The sequence below is a fragment of the Lepidochelys olivacea genome (assembly GCF_965140295.1).
Source record: "Lepidochelys olivacea isolate rLepOli2 genome assembly, chromosome: 8".
NCBI classification, from domain to species: domain Eukaryota; kingdom Metazoa; phylum Chordata; order Testudines; family Cheloniidae; genus Lepidochelys; species Lepidochelys olivacea.
Window position 1 is genome coordinate 90,029,746 of NC_140418.1, and position 18,706 is coordinate 90,048,451.

Sequence of the window (18,706 nt, forward strand, 5' to 3'; positions counted from 1 at the left end):
GTGAAGGAGAGTGATAATAGAGAAGAATGTGGCTCCCATGAAAAGGAGAGTGATGACAAAAAAATCTGGTTTATGTGAAGGGAAGAGAAATGAGCAAGAAGAATCAGTCTCGCATGATGACAGAAACAGCAGTGACAAAAATTGCACACCACAGATCTATACATCAGATCCCACTTTATGGCCAGCGATCCTAAACTCTGCTGATATTGATCAATTTTGAATGGGCCAGGCAAAATCAAGGATATGATGTTTCACGTAAATGAGCAGATGTTTCCCTTGACTCTTCTCAAGGTCATACTGCAAAAGAGTATGCAAGAATAGTGAGAAACTAAATTGGCATTGGCTAGTTTACTCAAAATCAACTGACAAAGTGTTCGGGTTTTGTTGTAAAATATTTCACAAGAATGCCAAATTGTTGCTTGCGCTTTCTGAGTACAATTACTGGTGTAAGCAGAGTCAGGATGGGCTCCACCCTGACATCTGGTGGTGAGGTGTCGCAAGTTGTGGAAAAGAACTTCAGGGGCTGATCTCATTTGCATAGGCACACCCACCCTGCCTAGAATGAGGCCATAACTGCCCAAATGGTCACTTTGGCTGTTGTGAGATCCCCAGTGTCTCTGTTATTGGGGCGGGAAGAATAAATTGTTATTACCCTGATTATGGGAACTGTGCTTGGAACTGTACTTGGCCTTTTGTTACGATGGAGGGACTCGCCATCAACTAAGTAGCACTCGCTAGGCAAGGGACATGGGTTCCAAAACCGTGAATTGAGAGAGACTTGAGACAGGTATTAGTACCTGGTGGTGTGGGCCCCTTTGTGAGGGCCTGAAGCACCAATTGCACCTCTGTCTCTCTCCACTGTGGAATGTCAGAGCTAATTTTGGGTCCATTAAGAGTCTTGCTACAGGTACTGTGCTGCATTCACTTTGGCCTTATGGTGCACCAGCACTAAGGCTCCCACTACTATGAGCTGAAATCACCGAGAGCTGAAATCACTGAGCACTGTGTCAAGTCGTGGGGAGCCGGAAGATCTAGAATGCAGCGGTGCTGTTTGTGGATAGGCTGTCGGAGTGTTTGTGAGACGGCGAGCTGAGCAGAGCTGTTCGTGAGACGGCGAGCTGTGCAGAGCGGAGCTGGTCGTGGTGGAGCGGAGCTGTTCGTGAGACAGCGAGCTGAGCTGAGCGGAGCCGTTCGAGAGACAGCGGTGTGTCCATGAGATGGTGAGCTGTGCAGAGTGGAGCCAGTCATGGTGGAGCAGAGCCCTGTGGGGCAGTCAGCTTCAGGACACGTAAGGTGCCCCTTACCTCTTTCCCCCCCACACAGGCACATTTTAGCCAGACTGGGGAGTAACACTCTGCCGATGAACTTTTGAACTCTGGGGCTGGACTTTTTGGACTTTGGGTGATTTGTGGATTGCTGGACTCAAGAGACGTTTGGGTTCTGGGACTCAAGAACCGGAGGGAAAGGATGTGGCTCAATTTTCTGGGGTGGGTCTTTGCTCATGGTTTGGTTAATGAACACTAGTTGTGGTGTTTCCCCAATTTAATGCTGATGTTGTTTACCTCATGTTATTAAAGATTCTCTACTACACCGAGACTCTGTGCTTGCCAGAGGGGAAGTATTGCCTCTTTGAGGCGCCCGGGGGTGTGTAAGATTTTCCCAGGTCACTGGGTGGGGGCTCGAGCCAGTTTTGCATTTGCTTTGATGAGAAGGAACCCCTGTGTACTGAACCCGGCCCTTGCTGCTATCAACTTGGCCTGGCAGAAGGGTTACACTGGCATAACTTAGCTGATGCTCTGAAGCAACATGAAAAGTTACGTGGCCATTTTATGTCCTACTCTGAATGGATGGATCTTGAGTCCAGACTCAAGATGAATAAATGCATAGACGCAGAAAACCAGGGCATTATTAATGTAGAAACCTAGCATTGGAGGATGTGCACGAGCATCTGATCTGAATTACCCTCTTCCTTGCAAAGAATAATTTGGCTTTCCAGGGTTTGACGGATAAGTTGTTCACTGAACAGAACAGTCATTTCCTTGGTTTGGTAGAGTTCCTTGGGAAATACGACAGTGTCTTGCGTGAGCACCTATGCTGAGTAGTTTGTAAAGAAGCTAAATGGACCATTACTGTAGCAGAACAATTCAAAACAAATTGATTGACCTTATGTCAAGGAAGGTGCTTGATAACATATTGACGCAGCTTCACAAAGTGAAGTACTATGCCATAATAATGGACTGCACTAACCGACATAAGTCCCAGTGAAAAGATGTCATTGACAGTAAGATTTGTTGACAACAAGGATGGCTGTATCCAAGTAAAGGAACACTTCATCTGTTTCCGATCTGTGGGTGACTCTACTGGAAAAAGCCTAACAGAACTGTTTATGAATGTTTTGAATGAGAATAAAATAAACCTTTGGGACTGCCATGGCCAAGGCTACGACAACAGTGATGTCCAGGCAAGGATTCTTGCGCTGAATCCAAGTGCTTTCTTCGTGCTGCCGTTCCCTCAATGTGGTTGTGTCAGATGCCGTGTCATCTTCTTTAGATTCAGTATCTCTCTTTGGAGTACTGCAAAGGATGTATATCCTGTTTTCAGCATCAACTATCAGGTAGAACATGGAAGATCCTCACAGACAATGTTACACATCTGACAGTGAAGCCATTAAGGGACACTAGCTGGGAGAGCCGCATTGACAGCGTAAGGCCAGTGAGGTACCAAGTGACTGAGGTTTATGACACCCTGATGGAACTGGTACGGCTGAGTAAAGCCGAGGCTGGAATCCGACTGCAAAGCCTGGCAAACCAGATCACTGACTTCAAATGTCTGGTCTCAGTTATGGTTTGGCATGATATCCTGTTCCATGTAAATATTGTAAGTAAGGCATTACAAACTCAGTCAATGGACATTGCGGTTGCTACTGCTTTGATGAGAAGCTGCTTGATTTTGTTGTGGCCTACAGAGACAACGGATTTGAAGATGCTGCCAAAGAAATGGTGGAAAACTTAGGAGTTGAGCCTGTCTTCAAGAAAACTCGTATTCATTGGAAGAAGCAACAGTTTGGTTATGAGGGCAGAGATGAGGTGATGGGAAGCTTTGAAGAAAAATTCAAGGGGGAACTTTTTTGCTCGCTGGTTGACACTGTTTGAGTGTCCATCAAAGAAATATTAGGACAAATGAAGCACCACAAAAAGACCTGGGGGTTTTGTATGACCTTAGTAAGCTGCCAGCTGACAGGAAAACACTCTAGAACAATTGTACAGACCTTCACCTGACGCTGTCTCAAGGGGAACATTCAGACGTCAATGATAAAGACCTCTATGTCAAAATGGACAACATCCAGCACATTTTGCAACACAGGAAACACTTTCCACTCCAAGTTCTCCAATTATTTCATGATGCAGAGCTGAAGGACACTTTTCCTAATTCCTGGAAAGCTTTGAAGAATTGATGCTGCCAATCACAGTCGCAAGTGGTGAGCGCAGTTTTTCGAAGCTCAGGCTCATTAAAACATATCTTTGATCGACGATGGCCGACAAGAGACTGACATCGCTTGCTATTTTATTGCTTGAAAATGCCATTGGCCAGTCTTTGGATCTCTCTGATGCTGTGCTTCAATTCAGGAGGGCAAAGGCAAGAAAAGTGACCTTTTGAACTAAAGGACTTAAGGTTAACATTCTAAGGTTGTCACTTACTGTAACACTAGGTAATACTGGTCCACGCAGTGTTGGTGCACAGTTCAATTTCTTGATGTTAGTACATTTCAGTTATTCTTAAAATTAAAAAGTTTCTATATGCTTAGAGGAAATTATTCTTATTTGCTTATATATGCATGAATAAATACAGGTTCTAGCGTGCAAATGTATCATCTTATATGACAGGGATAAATCATGCATGCAGATCATGCATCAAAGTCGTGAAATGAGCTACAAATGCAATAAAAATAAAGTGTTCAAAAGTTTAACAAATGGGGGGTGCCGTTTGCTTGAGGGCTGGTCCTGCTCCTCCCCACTCTTATAACTCCTGGTTTTACTAATCTAAGGTGGCGTTAGTAAAAGACCTAACAGGTTTTTTAGTAATGTGGTTTCTTGACTTCAATGGGAGATTTGCCAGACAAAAGACAACATGGTGTTGCCCATTGTTTCTATTTTGTAAATGTCCGCGTGGGATACTGTCATGGCTGGTTGGTAGACCTACAGTTTTATCTACCTTTGCTCTTACAGCCATTTGCAGTCTGCATAATGCTTCACATGTGAAACTATTTTTTTTAAATGCTTTAACCTTTTTTCCAGTCATATCAACTTCTGCCAGCAACTTATAAATAACCCAACATAACAAACCCGTGGGTGTTTGTGTGAAGAGGATCAATTCAGGGAGAAAACAGATTTCAGTTTCACAGGTCCAAATCTTTCATATCAACATGGAGCAGACAAGTCATTTTAAGAATGATTAAAAATGCTTTAACATCTCAACTTTTTTTTATTATTATGACGAATGAACAGAGCTCAAAGTTGGTATAGCTCAGCAGAAAGCGGCGTGGACATTGGAGGCATTTGATCAAGCAGAACAGGGTCTGGTCTCATCTTAACTGCTTCTGGTCTCCTGATTGTAAATCTGGGGCAGAATGTGAGTGAGGGGTGACTTTCTCTACGAGACGGTTAAATCCCACAATGCAAGAAGGGGTGCCCTCTGGTTGCTTGTCACTCTGACAGTTGGGACGCATCGCTGGATACACGGAGAGACGAGACACTTGCATATGTGTGTGTGTGTGTGTGAAGTTGTGTCTTGTCTCCGTTTTTGTTTTGCTCTTTTCTGGTCATGAGACCCGGAAGTTTTTTTTTTTTTTTTAAATCACATGGCAGAGAGATATAATAAAAACAGAAAAATGGCGACAGTCACGTTGTGGCGAGTCTGTGCTGCGTCATTAGATAATCTTCATGCAAAGATCGCTTAGAACAAAGAGAAGAGGGGAAAGGAGCCCCGGCCGCAAAGCTGGGTGAGCAGAGGGCAGGGAATAGGGGGTGCACGGGCTGCGATCGGGAGCAAGCGCACCCTTTTGCAGTTCAGGGATGGGTGGGGGAGTGTATTGCAGGGCGTTGCAATCTTGGCATCACACGTCCTGTGCTGTCCTCTCATAATTCACCTTTAGGCAGCGCTGGAAACGCAAGCCAGAGGTTTGTTTATGTCCGGGGGGAGGGGGCCTGTTTTTTGCGGGTGCGATCGGGATGGGGGAAAGGCAGGCGTTATCTTGCTGCGGGCGGGTGAGAGGGGAAGAGGAGTCTGGGTTGGGAATGTGTGTTTTCTTCACAGCGCTCTCCCTGGATCGCAGGCAGCTGCCTCGAGCCAGGCTCGTTTTTCCTCGCACGCGTTGTGCTGCTCCCAACAGCTGGGTGCGTTGTCTCCGGCTCTGCCTCGCAGGCTGGCAGCCGCTCCGCGGCCCGGGGGGCTCATTTCGGTGGGGACGGTTATGGAGGCAGGGTGGGGTGCCGGCGCACCGCTGTCCGATTGCCTTTGCGGGGTTGTTTTGCGCGCTGATGGGGAGCAGGGTTGAAGCCCTGTGGGTCTCCCAGCCCCTGGCCTTTCGGGCTATCTGTGTGTGTGTGTGTGTGTGCGCGCGCGCGGTTTTTAATGTTGCGCACTGTTATTTTCCTTCAGGATCCTGGCACTGGTTCCTTTCAGTCCAGCGATTGTAAATATAGCCTGGATCTTGTTTACATGAAGCATCCAGCAGGAGGAGCCTGGGAGGAGGAGGAGGAGGAGGAAGATGGAGGAGTCTCCACGGCTCGCTGGGGTGAGCTTCCCAAAGGGGAAGGAGGAGCCAAGGCGGGGCTGGAGTCTCGCTCAAGCAGCCTGGAAGGTGCCTGGTACGTGCGCTTGTCACTTTCAGACTCACTCCCCCGGCCCTGGCCGGGCAGAGCTTCCCATCAGCAGCCCTGGGGAGCTGGGTACCAAGCTATGGCTGCAGGACGGCGGTGCTCCCTCCCCTCCCAGACACGCCGCAAAAACTTGTCTGATGGTGCTTTTGTTCCCACAGCCGCGGGCATTGGCACTTCCTCGCTGGCTGAGATCAGCAAGGGAGAACGCCAGAGGGGCTTTTCCTATTCTCTCTGCTCCTGCCCACTCACCTCCCCCCCTGTGGACCCACACCTCCAGTTCCCTCTACCTTTCACTTACATAGCAGGGTATTTACTTATTTATTGCAAAGAGAGGGCTTGGCAGGGCAAGTTCAGCTGGACAACTGGGGCGGGTACAGGGCCAGATCCTAGATCACCACCTTGTTTCCTGACCTAGGAAGTTATTTTTTAACAAAGCATTGGGACATTTTTCCCCTGTTGGCTAATAAGTGACAAGGGCCAAGTCCATAGCCCTAGTTCCAGCCATGTCAGCTTCTGTGATTATTAGCAGATGTTTTCAGTGCAGCCTGAGCTGAAAACAAAGAGCATCCCTTCTCCTGTGCCGCCCCCCCCCCCCCCGATATTGAGCTCCCCTTCTGTGGGAGATGTTGGTCCATCTAGAGCTGTGCTGGTGGGGTTATGAGAAAGAGAATGCTGGGGGACCCAGGCAGGTAGCTGGTGTTAAATTTGTTTGAATATTTTCATGTATTTTTCAGGAAGGGGCCTCTAGGAGCTCTTGTTTCCAGAAAAGTGACTGAATACTTTCCCATAGACTGTAGCTGATGAATGATTAATAATGTTTCTGAGATTTTTTTATTTAATTATTCATACATTTTGTGCACCAACAGCAGCAGTTAGAATTCATCTATCAGACTGTTAACTCAGCCGCTAATAGAAGTTTAAGAGGGGAAAGGAGTTGAAAAGACTAAAAGGTAAGTATTGGTGGAAAGAATCAAGCAGAATGTAGAAAAAGAATGGAGACGATTTTATAAACAATTCCCCATTACTGAAGTTTCATTGACGGGAGAGTCTCATATTGTTGAACGTACCTGTCTCCTACCTCACTTACAAGTGAAGAAGCAAATCTTTAAAAACTAATGAAGAATTTAAAGCCATAGAAAATATTGCTTTAATAACTGTCCTGGCACACTAGAGTCTTTCACTTCTAGGTGCTGTAAACTGCACTGTAGGCAGGACCTCCTGCCATATTAAAATTCCAGTAACTTCCGTAAGGAGGAAAGTCACCTACCCAGTAGCCAAAAGATCAATTATATCCCTGTAACTGCAGTTTTCTGTTCTTAAGATCACACACACACACACACAGTGTAAAATATTTGTAATAAAGGTGGTTTTCCCCCCCCATTTTTCCTAGCTTTGGATAAGACACACACCTCTTCATATTCAGTGTCAGAGTTGGCCTGTAAAAATCAGAGCTATAATTCCAAGCTACGTGGTAGGAGAAAAGAAAGAAAAGTTGAATTCATCAGGAGAGGGTAAATAGCCAATTTAGTTTTTAGACTCTAATCAAAAGGAGTGTTGTTTAATTCAGAACGCGCAAGAAACGTGGTAAGTTACTGACCCCAAAAGAAGAGAGTAGTGGAAATGGGGGGGGGGGGGGAAACGGGCCGGACAAGCAAAATAAAAACAATGTGAATAGAATTTTTTTCAAAAGCAAAATCTGACAGCAAAAAATAGAACATGGAATTGAAAAATTTAAAATCAAGTTAAAGTACTTGCAATGCTTTAGAAATAAACTGAACAAAAATACACACCGAAAAATGCACTTGAGTAAATTCATGTGTACCACATTGAGATCAGAGGGACTACTCGTGAATGTTTTCAGGATCAGGATCTATGTTACCCAACTACTGAGGAAAGCTCTCTTTTTATTCTAGAAAAGAAGGTGAGTTAAAAAGTGAGACAGCAGAGTAAATATATCACCTTATCGTCAGCAAACTGTAAATACATCCAGAGTGTACAGCCCTTGTGATGCTAATAGAATGATCTAATGACATTTTTGTACCTTTATATTGATCTTATTTTTAAGATATTTGAAAGCCAGGAAATACTTATTTTTTAATATAAATCCTTAATAAATGTGTGCTCCTAGGTTACCTTACAGTTACTATTTTCAGAAAATGGCAGATTATTCTAAGGATGCTGATAAATTTGCAGTTGATGGCAAATATATATCCTAACATTTCTGTACATATTTGCCCATTCATATTTACCTCCTGGAACAATATTGTATAACATATTGACTGGTCCCTTGTTTATGTAACATTTTTGTAATTTGTTTTAAAAATGCACAAATATTTTTCCCAGGAAGCTGTTTTTCACATTTGTCTCTGTATTGCCCTCTTGTGTTAAAAATATGTAAGAGACCATTTTGGTAGTACTTGGGCCCAGTTGAATGTTAAGCATTTCAGAATTTTAAAAGCATTTTATTTAACTTAAGGAAATACATATCAGTTTAGTTGGTTATTTATTATGTTATCCATAAAGTTCTTGCTCTACCCTATCAGAAATATTTAAGTACCACTTACACCAATTAAGTCCATCAAATTCTTAAATGGAACATTATGTGAAATGTAAAATATATTTATCTATTTCTTTACATTGTGAAACCTGATGAAACATTTATTTTAATATGCTGATCATTACAGAACTGATTCACTAGATTAGATGCCTTTATTCAAAGAGAAAAACTACCATGACTTTTTAAGCAGTACTTCAAACATGAACCAGAGAAAATATTTTGATAAACTTCTGTCATTGTTTGCAGTGTAATTCTTGATTTCAGCAGTTTTCATTTAGACCTCAGTGTATGGCCCAAATCAACCATCACACAGCCTGAACAAACAAGTCCATCAGACAGCAACTCTTTTCTTCAAACTCCAGGATCATTTCCACATCCAGAGCTTGTTACTATTTTGGATTTGATCCTGCTCCCACTGAAATCAATGGCAAAACTTCAAAGGGAGTAGGATTGGGCCTCAAAGGACCCCAGTGCTGCAAACATACCTGTTGGAACTTTAGCACATCTGTAAGTGTTTGCTGAATGGAGGCCTGAGGTGGTACTGTGAATCCCACAAGACAGAAACCTTGGTTTTTTTTGTGCGTCAAGGTCCTAGCACTTTCAGTGTGGAACATAATACTTAAGTTTCAAAGATATTATATCCACATAATTAACAAAACTAATTGATAATGGGTCCAGGTTAAATTTGTGCAGCTTCATTGTCTTAAGTGGAACTATGCCAATTATACCAGTTGAGGATCTTGCCTATGTAGTTTATGTGAGGGAACAGCACTCTACTTCAAATGCTGATTGAAACCGAAAAAAAATAATGAGAGGGAAAAATACCCTCATTCCATCAGTGATTATCTCCATGGAACGAGTAAATTATTTCTCCCCTTCCCCAGTTAAATACGGTGTTCTGTAGACTTGGATTGTGCAACTCTGAAAAATACTTTAAAGCTGCTTTGAATTTAAGTGCAGTGATACCAGTTAACCAGGTAATTTTCAAAGAGTGGATAAATTAACTGAAGTTTCAGAACACTTTGTTCATTTCCACGTGTATTTATTAAACATGCATTAAGTCCATCATCCATGTCCTCGAAGAACGAACATTAGTATTTTATGTGATCTTTATTTTTGAAACATGCACAAGAGGAAACACTATGTAAGCACACAATAAAGCAAGCACTATTCTCTATGAGATACTAACAGACATAATGACTGACAGGCTGCCCTGGCTCAGTTATCACAGTGCTGATGCTGTCTATTCTAAAGGTACAGTACTGTGATAACTGAAGGATGGCAGCCATCTTAGCTTCACAAGAACCCAACGAGCAGAAATCAAAGATGATGTCCTTATTTTCTGGATACCTGACATGCTTTGTTTATGAAAATGACCAGATGCTAGAGCAGAAAGATGCTTGTTGTAAGGGTACATCTTGACTCACTTGAAGAAAAAAATAAACGGCTTAAAAAAAAAAAAAAAAAAAAAGAACCTTCAGTTCTACTGGAATAAAAAAAAAAGTCACTTTGTATCTGTTGAGTTTGCCTATTAATTGACTGACCTTTTCTACTTGGAAGTTCTTTCAAAAATCATAGGCTTTGAAAGAGTACTCTAGGTTTTGAAGATGCACGCTATAGAGTTTGAAGGATGATTATTCATAAAGTAAGAATAGACGGAGGTCTTTCTCCATTATGGAACTCATTGCCACAAGAATTAAGAATGGATTCAGAGCCAAATGTAAAACCCACCTCTTCGCCCTGGCTCTCTCTCAAATTAAAGACCACCCCCTTCCCCACCCCGCCTCTTGGTGGCGGGGAAGGGAGAGAGAAACACAGACATTTTAAGTAAAGGAAAGTGTTTGTGTACTGTGGCGATGAGGACCACATAGGTACCCGAATGGATCAATAGGAAACAAGGCAAGTTCTTAATGCAAGTAGTAGTTAAGACATTCATACCTTCCTTTCTTCGTGGATCTATCTAATCCCTCCTGTTTAAAAAGAAACATCAGTAGCTTCGCCCTTACAGATATTTACCTATGTTGAAAAGACTCAACATCTTTCCTTTCAGGTAAAGTGGTGGTGGGCCAGTATCCTCATTTCACAGATTGGGAGCTAGACCATAGAGCTTCAGGAGGGTGCACTAAGCCCCCTGTCAAACTGGTGGCAAAGCTAGGGTTAGGATTCAGGAGCTCCTGGCCCCCAGCTCATGCTCAATCCACTATTTCATACTTGCCTCTCCAAAATGTAATGAGATTAAGACTGAAAGACTCCACCCAACTAGGTGATTTGATAAAAGGACTATAAAGGAACTGGAGAGAAGGTGGTAGAGTATCTGTTCCTGATTGAAGCCAGAGTCTCTTATTTTTATGAGCATTAACTTTAAAATATGTTTGGGCCTTTTTTAAAGCGGAGATTTTCAATACTCCATCTTTTGGTGGTTTACCCAGCAAAGACTATTGTGTGGAGCCTCTGTCCTGTCCAAAGGTTGTTCTAGATATGAAGCTGCAGTACTGGAAAATTAACACCAGAGGGGACCATTGGATCAGTTCTCTTTTGGAAGTGGCGAAGTTTCAAAGTAACCGGAACAGACACCTGCATATCATAGAATCATAGAATTTCAGGGTTGGAAGGGACCTCAGGAGGTCATCTAGTCTAACCCCCTGCTCAAAGCAGGACCAATCCCCAATTTTTGCCCCAATCCCTAAATGGTCCCCCTCAAGGATTGAACTCACAACCCTGGGTTTAGCAGGCCAATGCTCAAACCACTGAGCTATCCCTCCCTCCGTGGTGTCAACATGGTGTCCATTCCCAGCTCTGCATACTTCCTAAGGAAGTATACACATGTGACGCAGCACCCTTCTCGTTACCGGTGAAGGTTTCATTGGACAGGTGATCAATCAGCAGTGAGCTCCCTTTGTTCTCTGTACTGCTATTGCTACCTCAGACAGGGGGTAAGAAGATATTTCCATATAGGTAAAGTGTCCTGCACCTTCCTCCAAAGCACTGGATACTGTCCATTGTTTGAGACAGGACAGTGGGTTAGATGGACCCCTGCTATTACCCAGTATGGCATTTCCTGCTTTGTTTTACTTCTCTAATCCTTTAATATAGACAGGCACCACCACAGCTCTGGTGCTGGACATACTTGAGTCTGTCTTTACCTTAATGCTACATCGCTATTATTGAACAGCTAGCTGGTTTTCATTGCTTAAAGGAGGTTGTGGTGGTGTAGTACTGTTAAAGTAACACCTTAGGAGCACCCCTCAGGCACTGGGACCCCATCATGCTAGGTGTTGTACAGGCATAGAATAAAGAGACCATTGCTCCCCCAAAGAGTTTACATTCTAAGTAGAGATAAATAAGTAAGTAGATTAACTGTCAACTTTCCTTTTCTAGGTGAGTGTAGATGTAGAAGTGATTTGATATTTGTGTGTGTGTAAGTATCCTATGTAAAAATAATACAAAGTGTTATTTAAAGAAATATTGTATTACAGTCCTCCAAGTCCAACAATCAATGGGTCACCATAGATGGGATTAGTCCTTTGTTACCAGATTAGGCTAGCACAAGATGGGGTGCTGAGAAAACAGCCTCTTTAGCCCCTGTGAGATGGGAGCATCTCTTCAGCTATTTCTGAGGCCATTTTGGGAGCTGACAGATATTTGTGGAAGATGCATCCAGGTTCCTTGGTCAAAGGAACGCTCATGATCATGCAGGGCCTTTGAGGTTGGAAATGCAGCCATGCATTTTAAGTCTCTGCAATGAGGAAGAGTTTTGCTGTCCAGAGAGTTATTTTAGACAATCACACTAAACACTGAAGGGGACTTCTAAAAAGATTACCTTCCCCAGCAGGGTAAATAGGCTGAATGCCCATAGCCTGTTACCACAGGCGCCGACTCTGTGGGTGCTCCGGGGCTGGAGCACATACAGGTAAAAAATTAGTGGATGCTTTGCACCCACCAGCAGCCAAGCTCCCCTCACACCTCCCCCGAGCGCCCCACATCCCCGCTCCTCCGCCTACCTCCCAGCGCCTTCCCCCTCACCCCAGCCAAGTTAGCAAGCTCCGGGGGGTAGAACAAGACTCCCATAGACTTCAATGAGCTTCAGATCAGGCCTCCGATAAGGACTTCCCTACCGCTGCTTAAGCATCCATTTTATTACAATCTACCAGACTATGTAATCACACCCAGCTAACTACAATTAGTCATCAAAGCTTCAGGATACGTTGTGTTGCATATTTCACGTATGGATGAAGACACAGCAAAACTGCCTGTTTAAACTCAGAGGCTGTGGGGGCTCCTCCACAGACACAGGTTCTCATTTCCTGTTTAGACAGAGCGGAGGCTACCAAGGCAGGGCAGGAACTGAGAGCGTTATATGGGCCTGAAAACCCTTTGCAATGTCAGAACGAACAGATCAGTTGTATTCCTTCTAGCTCGAAAGGACTAGCCTTCAGAAATTCTCCTCCTCCCATATCTTAATATTGATCCCATACCAGATGATAGTATTTTAATAAATCTATACTGCTGTATATATTGCCAAACACAAACACCACAAGAAAAAAGTTTTTTGGGGGGAGAGGGAGAGAAACACTTCCTTCCTCCTATGTGCCACAGCAAAAGAAACAAAAAACCACCACATGCACACTGATATGTCGCTTTATTTTCCATGTAGAAACAAGCCCTCCAGCACCTCCAATATTCTGGTTATTTACCTCATTGTGATCCTGATCTAAAGTTAAAATCATGCCTTTCTGACACACAGTTTGGCTGTAGGTCCAGACGCATTTTCCATGTTGCTCTACTCCAGTGATTCTCAGCCCTTTCCCCACTAGGGCCTCCTTTTTCCCAGCCAAGACACCCCTCTACCCTCACCCCACAGCTGGGCCACGCCTCCCCATTATACCTGCTCAGAACCATGAGGCCCAGGTTGAGAACTCCTCTTCCAATTGGTTAATTTGCATAATTACCCTTTCAGAAGGAGCCATTTCTATCATGTGCCACCTGGCCCATTTCTGGTTATTGTGATAGAACATTTACTGTTTGTTAGCACTGACCTTTAAAATTCAGAAATAGATTTTACATTATTAGGTGAAATCCTGGTCCCTGGTGGGGGTTTAATGTTACCAAAAGATTGTTAAATTTACAAATCAATAACATTATGCTCTCAATACATGATAGAAGAGGAATTATTGATACTAGGCCTGCTCCAAACACCATTGAAGCCAATAAAAACGACTCTTATTGACTTGAATGGGCTTTGGATCGGACTCTTACTCTCCTTTTCATACTATGAGCGGGGTAGAATTCTAGTCCATTTAATTCAGTGGCAAAACTCCCATTGACTTCAATGGGACCAGGATTTCACCTAATATTTTCAGATGCATAAAGTTGGTCCAGGGTCCTTTTGGTATTGATAAAGGTCCAGTTCCAGTATACAAGGAACTAAGGAAAGCTGGGAGGAGTTAATGGTATTATTGCTGAATGTGGCTGTCATTAGGACAGTGCATAGGGGGTAGAAAGGGATAGAACAGTGGTCACCAACCCATCAATCATGATTGACTGGTTGATCCTGGAGCCTCTGCCAGTTAATCGCAATCTCTGGACCGCTACAAGTCCAGTGGCGCTGTGGGACTCAGACAGGTTGCCTGCTACTGCCCCATGCTACTCGCAGAAGTGGCTGGCAAGTCTTTGTGGCCCTTGGGGGAGGCAGCTCTGCATGCTGCCCCCACCCCATCCCCGCAGCTCTCAACCCCCTGCCCCAGCCTGGAGCCCCCTCCTGCACCAAACTCCATCTCAGAGCCTGCACCCCACACTCCTGCACCCCAACCCCCTGCCCCAGGCTCAGCCCGGAGCCCCCTCTCACACTCCAAACCCCTCAGCCCCACCCCAGACTCTACACCACCACCCCACATCCCAACCGCCTGCCCCAGCCTGGAGAGAGTGAGTGCGGGTTGGGAAGAGTGAGCGACAGAGGGAGGGGAGAATGGAGTGAGTGGGGGAGTCCTCAGGGAAGAGGCAGGGTAGATCCTGGGTTGATCTTAAATTCAAAGTGATCTTGTGCATAAAATGGTTGGAGACCACTGGGCTAGAGGATGTGCCATTGCCTCAATGCCCTGGCCCTCCTCCACATGTGGGGAAGGTACATTAGGGGTGCAGAGTCCTATTTCAGCCTTTGAGCTAGCAAAGCATCCATGGAGCATGCCACAGCCTAAGAGGTAGGATTTTTCCCCTAAACTCCTGCCGCACCCAAGCTCAGCTACCCAGCATTGATCCCTGCATTTTGCACTTACCCAAGCTATATGCACCACTCAGGATTTTGTTCAAAGATCTATTTTTAAATCTCTTTGAATTGTGTTTTGGTTTTTAGACTCAAAGCTCTAAAGCAGCATATTATAAACACTGCCAAGCTTGTGTTTGTAAAAAGCTAAGCCACTCCCTTCCTGCAACTATAAAAAAGAATGAGGAAACACTCTATTGACAGAAGAATGAACTTTATGTGGTATCCTTGGCAAAACGGGGAGCACTGTCAATGCTATTAGAAGTCACGCCACAATATGTCTACCGCGCTCTGCATGTGCCACGTCTCACCCTTTCATTGTGTCTCCCCAATTTTTAAATTCTGTTCGAAACATTAACATGCACTTACATAGCACATTTCATCCACAGATATTTAAGTACTTACAAGTTAATTAAGGTATCACTATCCCCATTTGACAGATGGGAAAATGGAGACAGAAATGTTAAGCAGCTTGACCCACAGACAGAGTCACAGACAGAGCTGGGACTAGAATCCAGCTCTCCTGCTCCCCCCCACCCAACAGATTGTAAAAAATAAGATATATGTAAGCACAGAATCCTAAGTGACTTGCTGAAGAGGATACCTAGAGTGAGGGTGTCAAGGTTCCTTCCCCACTCTGAACTTTAGGGTACAGATATGCGGACCTGCATGCAAACCTCCTAAGCTTACTTTTACCAGCTTAGGTTAAAACTTCCACAAGGTACAAACTATTTTACCTTTTGCCCTTAGACTTTATCGCTGCCACCACCAAATGTCTAACAGATATATAACTGGGAAAGAGTCCGTTTGGAAACATCTTTCCCTCCAAAATCCTCCCAAACCTTACACCCCCTTTCCTGGGGAAAGTTTGATAAAAATCCTCACCAATTTGCATGGGTGAACACAGACCCAAACCCTTGGATCTTAAGAACAATGAAAAAGCAATCAGATTCTTAAAAGAAGAATTTTAACCTCAGTAAAAGAATCACCTCTGTAAAATCAGGATGGTAAATACCTTACAGGGTAATCAGATTCAAAACATAGAGAATCCCTCTAGGCAAAACCTTAAGTTACAAAAGACACAAAAACAAAAATCTACATTCCATTCAGCACAGCTTATTTTCTCAGCCATTTAAAGAAAACAGAATCTAATGCATCTCTAGCTAGATTACTTACTAAGTTCTAAGACTCCGTTCCTGTTCTGTCCCCAGCAAAAGCATCACACAGATAGAGAGAGAGGGGCTTTGTTTCTCACCCCCTCCAGCTTTTTAAAGTATCTTGTCTCCTCATTGGTCATTTTGGTCAGGTGACAGCAAGGTTATCCTAGCTTCTTAACCCTTTACAGGTGAAAGGCTTTTTCCTCTGGCCAGGAGGGATTTAAAAGGTGTCTACCCTTCCCTTTATATTTATGACAGAGGGTCAGAGTAAGGTTAGCACTCAGAAGTGCTGTGCTTCTAGGCCCAGGCTTATTCCACAAGGCCACACTTTAGTGCTCAGTTTGATTTGTAGAGTCCCCATACTTTTTCAACACCCAGTCTCCAAAGATTGTGGACTTCTTTATTAGGTAGCTACCCTGCCTGCTGATATTCTTAGCAGGGAAATACATTTTGTATTTGTGATGACTGGCTGCATCTTTTAGTCTACAAAATGTACCCTCTTGAGGAAAATTAGCTTGGGATGTGTCAGTTCTTCACCGTGTACACACAGCAGTCTCCTTGCATTAAGACAAGCTTGTTATGATCCCTCTATTTTGTAGCTGCTTGTCAGCACCACTAAGGGAGCCCATCAATTACAATCCATCAAACTTACAGCATTTCTAGAAGGACAAAAACGGTCAGGTGGTTTTCAGTTGTCTCCCTTGCTAGAACTCATCCCTTCCCTAGGATGAAAGCTCATGCCCTCTGTTTTAACTAACTATAGAAGCAGGCAGAATATACTGAATAATTCAAAAAGAATGTATGTTCAAACATTTACACACGCTTCAGATCCTCCTGTTTAAAACAAGTCAGCACAAAAGTAAATGATTCACGGCAGCTTACCTTGCATATATCATGGCCTTCAGAAACAGGGGGAGCTTGAAGAATTTGTATTCATTCAGACCACCTGCTTAAAGTGAGTCTAGTGCTTAAGAAGAATGCCACAACAGCAGCAAGAGAAACTCAAGTCCCCAGTTTATCCATAAGAGGTACAGCACTGGCAGGGACCACTAGCTCATCCCTTGCATGTGCTTCACCCAGAGGCAGATTTACCACGAAACAAACCAATGACAGGCCCCCCGCCGCAAAATGCAGGACAAATCTCAGATAACCTGCCCCCAAGTCCTGGCCAGTGGTGCAGCAGGGCTCAGGCAGGCAGGTTGCCTGCTTGCCATGGCTGGTGGCCCCACGCCGCTCCCAGAAGCGGCCAGCTGCTGGCACATCTCTGCGTGCCCCTAGTGTGGGGGAGGCAGCTCCATGCACTGCCCCCACCCCAGGCAGTGCACAGAGACCTGCTGCCCCCCAAGGGGCGCGCAGAGACATACCAGCAGCAGCACAGCAGAGCTAAGGCGGCTCCCTGCCAACGTTGCCTCCCTCCCTCCAAGCCACTTCCAGAAGCAGCCAGCATGTCCCTGTGGCCCCTGGGGCAGGGCGGGGGGAGTGTCTCCGCACGTTGCCCCCCACCCCAAGCGCCGACTCTGCAGCTCCCATTGGCTAGGAACTGCAGCCAATGGGAGCTGCAGGGCAGAGCCTGTGGGCAGCAGCATGCAGAGACCCCCCCCCCTTCTCCCCTCCCGTGCCTAGGAGCCGGTGCCAGAGGGGTGTGCTGTTTGCATTGGGAGCCGCACCACCCAAGGTAAGCATCGTCCCCCTGATCCCTCCCATACCCCACCCCACTGCCCCAGCCCAGAGCCCGCACCGAAACTCCCTCCCAGAGCGCAACCTCTGCACCCCCCCCACCCCAACCCCCTGCCCCAATCAAGGTACTTCACTTTATTTTCATTTACTTCCTATTACTTATAATATAGGAGGTGGAGGAAGAAAAAAAGAGTGAAAAACGGGAGGGGAGCAGGGAAGAAATGAAAGCATGTTCTTTTTCTTGGCTGGGTCCCAAGGGGAACGGGGGGCATAAAAATGAAGCTGTGCACAGGGCCCCACTAACTCTAAATCCACCACTGACTTCAGCCCTGACCCAGAAGGCACCACCTCTGGGAGGAGTTCAGCCTTGGTGTCTACGTTAGACTTTTTATCCCAAAGGTTTCCCTGCTGTCACTACCACTGGTGGGGGTATGCTCCTATGGACAAGGTGCCTGCTGACCCCCTTCCTTATCATTATAAGCACCATGTCTAACCCTGTATGCCAGCATGACAGTGCTGAGATGATCAGGCTCAGATCTTATCTACCCTAGCATTCCCGTCACTACTACCAACAGCAGGGCTGAGCTGGTGGCAACAACGGGGAAGTTTTAGAGAAACAAGCCAAGGCCCACATGTACTACGTATTTAGTTCTTGGCCAAGTAACAACTGAGGTGGTTTTTAATAGGACAGTGACAACACATGTTCAGTAGGAACTGGACTGAGTCACCAACTTGTTTCATTTAAGCCATCAAACAGCTGTCAGATGCCAACAACATTCCTCTCTATTTTATCATCATTTAGCTTTCTGCACCCAACCACGTTAGTCACTTTATCATAGAGGATACAACAGTGCCCCTTGTCCTAAGGAATTTACTATTCAATTTCACACAACAAATGGGAGGAGGGTTGGTGGAGGAATAATGGGACAAGATCAATCAAGTAAGGGGCTGGAAAATCACGGCGCATAAGTCAGCAAAGCTCAGTTGAAGTCATATCATCATTTGAGAATCTGGCCCTATGCAGCTACTTAGCAAGGGATAATGGTGAACATTTTTAAAATTAAAATTAAATATCAATAAGATAAATGCAAGTACCATTTTGGGTTGATGCTTACAAAAAATGACAACAGAAGTGGTCCGTAAGGAGAGATTTGAACAAAGAGGTTAGTGGCCTTGC

At 44.7% G+C, this 18,706-nt stretch overlaps 1 long non-coding RNA gene across 1 annotated transcript; it reads left to right on the plus strand.

Annotated features, from left to right (window-relative positions):
* The first annotated feature begins 4,888 nt into the window (after window positions 1-4,888).
* On the plus strand, window positions 4,889-9,551 carry LOC311524820. Its single transcript, XR_014712625.1, has 4 exons — window positions 4,889-4,999; window positions 5,659-5,867; window positions 6,746-6,829; window positions 8,683-9,551. It is a non-coding gene; the product is annotated as an uncharacterized lncRNA (long non-coding RNA).
* The last annotated feature ends 9,155 nt before the right edge of the window (window positions 9,552-18,706 follow it).